The sequence below is a fragment of the Zootermopsis nevadensis genome, unplaced genomic scaffold (genome assembly GCF_977971745.1).
Source record: "Zootermopsis nevadensis isolate Lab colony 2312 unplaced genomic scaffold, Znev_1.0 Znev_ptg000037l, whole genome shotgun sequence".
Taxonomy (NCBI): domain Eukaryota; kingdom Metazoa; phylum Arthropoda; class Insecta; order Blattodea; family Termopsidae; genus Zootermopsis; species Zootermopsis nevadensis.
Window position 1 is genome coordinate 2,992,109 of NW_028259169.1, and position 3,576 is coordinate 2,995,684.

General features: G+C 38.2%; 1 pseudogene; it reads left to right on the forward strand.

The window, feature by feature from the left end:
- The first annotated feature begins 536 nt into the window (after positions 1–536).
- On the forward strand, positions 537–1,339 carry LOC147871829 (neuroglian pseudogene; annotated as a pseudogene).
- The last annotated feature ends 2,237 nt before the right edge of the window (positions 1,340–3,576 follow it).

Below are 3,576 nucleotides of genomic sequence, written 5' to 3' on the forward strand. Positions count from 1 at the left end.
AAACAATAAACAAAGGACACAACAAAAACAATAAGACACAATAAACAATGAGATACATCAACACAGAGACAGAACAAAACAATAAACAAAAGGACACAACAAAAACAATATGACACACAAACAATGGGATACATCAACACAATGAGACACAACAAAACAATAAACAAAGGACACAACAAAAACCATAAGACACAACATACAATGAGATACATCAACACAGAGACAGAACAAAACAATAAAAAAGGACACAACAAAAACAACACATCCCACTCAAAATCAACCAACTCATAAATTACAAAACCATCCAACCTCAAGTACTTAACTTAAAAAAAAGAACTTAATACCACCTAGACATAAGACAATAACTGTAATGTATTACAAACGTCATGAACTGATGCACTCACACAACAATACAATGAGACACAACAATACAACATACCACACTCAAAATAAAACATCTGACACAATAAAAAAACACACTCACAATAAAAAAACACACAACACAATAAAAAAACACACACACAATAAAAAAACACACAGATCATGGCTGTCCCATACTTCACCAAGGAACCTGAGAATGTCAATGCTGCAGAAGATGAGACAATTGAATTCCACTGCAAAGCATCTGGTATACCTGAACCTCAGATCAAGTGGATCCACAATGGTCGCCCAATCAGTGAGGCTCCTGCTAACCCGCGGCGGAAAGTGACTCCTAACAGCATCGTTATCCAGAATTTGAGAAAGAATGACACAGGAAATTATGGGTGCAATGCCACCAACAGTCTTGGTTATGTCTACAAGGATGTCTATGTTAATGTTTTGGCTCTGGCTCCTGAGATCATGGATCCTCCTCGGAGTGAGGCAACCGTTGATGGACGAACTGTGACCCTGATATGTCGTGTGTTTGGTGCGCCAAAACCCTTAGTTAAATGGATTCGTAGTGGCGTAGAGCTGACAGGAGGACGCTACACTGTTCTTGACAGTGGAGATCTTGAAATCAGGGATGTAAATTTCATGGATGCTGGTTCATACACTTGCTTTGCTGAAAACAAGTTTGGAGAAGCGAAGGCAGATGGCACTCTGATTGTGAAAGAGCACACCAAAATCACAGATGAACCAGAGGATTATGAGGTGCCCGCAGGTAGCACAGCAACTTTCAGGTGTAATGCTGTGAGCGACTCCTCGCTTCCTCTCACTATCGAGTGGTTGAATAATGGGCAGCAGATAGATTTCGAAGCAGAACCTCGGTTTGTGCGTTCTTCTGACTATTCTCTTACCATCAGATTATTCGAAAGTCAATTATTAATAGGCAAATATATCCCGATCTGTAGGAATCTGAGAGACAAACCTCATGTCACTTTGAGGGAACGTATATGTCAACGTCCTGTCAGAGTCACGTCAATGTATGTCCAAGGGTTTGGAGGATAGAGACATTTAAATTTTTAGAGATTAATCGAAAGTCAATTTTTAAAAGGGCAAATATCTCCCGATCTGTAGTAATCTGAGAGACAAAACGTATGTCACTTTGAGGGAACGCATATGTCAACTTCCTGTCAGTGTCACGTCAATGTAGGTCCAAGGGTTTGGAGGATAGAAACATTTGAATTTTTCGACATTATTCGATAGTCAATTATTAAAAGGCAAATATCTCCCGATCTGTAGGAATCTGAGAGACAAACCTTATGTCACTTTGAGGGAACGTTTATGTCAACTTCATGTCATAGACACGTCAATGTATGTCCAAGGGGTTGGCGGATAGAGACATTTAAATTTTTAGAGATTATTCGAAAGTCAATTTTTAAAAGGCAAATATCTCCCGATCTGTAGGAATCTGAGAGACAACCCTTACTTCACTTTGAGGGAACGCATATGTCAACTTCATGTCAGAGTCTTGTCAGTGTATGTCCAAGGGTTTGTTGGATAGAGACATTTAAATTTTTCGAGATTATTCAAAAGTCAATTTTTTAAAGGCAAATATCTCCCGATCTGTAGGAATCTGAGAGACAAAACTTATGTCGCTTTGAGGGAACGTATATGTCAACTTCCTGTCAGACTCACGTCAATGTATGTCCAAGGGTTTGGAGGATAGAGACATTTAAATTTTTAGAGATTATTCGAAAGTCAATTTTTAAAGGGCAAATATCTCCCGATCTGTATGAATCTGAGATACAAAACTTATGTCACTTTGAGGGATCATATATGTCAACTTACTGTCAGAGTCACGTCAATGTATGTCCAAGCGTTTGGAGGATAGAGACATTTAAATTTTTAGAGATTATTCGAAAGTCAATTTTTAAAGGCAAATATCTCCCGAACTGTAGGGATCTGAGAGATAAACCTTATGTCACTTTGAGGGAATGTATCTGTTAACGTCCTATCAGAGTCACGTCAATGTATGTCCAAGGGTTTGGAGGATAGAGACATTTAAATTTTTAGAGATTATTCGAAAGTCAATTTTTAAAAGGCAAATATCTCCCGATCTGTAAGAATCTGAGAGACAAAACGTATGTCACTTTGAGCGAACGCATATGTCAACGTCGTGTCAGAGTCACGTCAATGTAGGTCCAAGGGTTTGTAGGCTAGAGACATTTGAATTTTTCGACATTATTCCAAAGTCAATTTTTTAAAGGCAAATATCTCCCGATCTGTAGAATCTGAGAGACAACCCTTATGTCACTTTGAGGGAACGCATATGTCAACTTCATGTCAAAGTCACGTCAATGTATGTCCAAGGGTTTGGAGGATAGAGATATTTAAAATTTTCGAGATTATTCGAAAGTCAATTTTTAAAAGGCAAATATCTCCCGATCTGTAGGAATCTGAGAGACAAACCTTATTCGACTTTGAGGGAACGTATATATCAACTTCCTGTCAGAGTCACGTCAACGTATGTCCAAGGGTTTGGAGGATAGAGACATTTTAATTTTACGAGATTATCCGAAAGTCAATTTTTAAAAGGCAAATATCTCCCGATATGTAGGAATCTGTGAGACTAACCTTATGTCGTTTTGAGGGAACGTATATGTCAACTTCATATCAGAGTCTCGTCAATGTATGTCCAAAGGTTTGGAGGATAGAGACATTTGAATTTTTCGAGATTATTCGAAAGTCAATTTTTAAAAGGCAAATATCTCCCGATCTGTAGGCATCTGAGAGACAAGCCTTATTTAACTTTGAGGGAACGCAAATGTTAACTTCATGTCATAGTCACGTCAATGTATGGCCAAGGGTTTGGAGGATAGAGACATTTAAATTTTTAGAGATTATTCGAAAGTCAATTATTAATAGGCAAATATCTCCCGATCTGTAGAAATCTGAGAGACAAACCTTTTGTCACTTTGAGGGAACGTATATGTTAACGTCCTGTCAAAGACACGTAAATGTATGTCCAAGGGTTTGGAGGATAGAGACATTTAAATTTTTAGAGATTATTCGAAAGTCAATTTTTAAAAGGCAAATATCTCCCGATCTGTAGGAATCTGAGAGACAACCCTTATGTCACTTTGAGGGAACGCATATGTCAACTTCATGTCAGAGTCACGTCAATGTATGTCCAAGGGTTTGGAGGATAGAGAC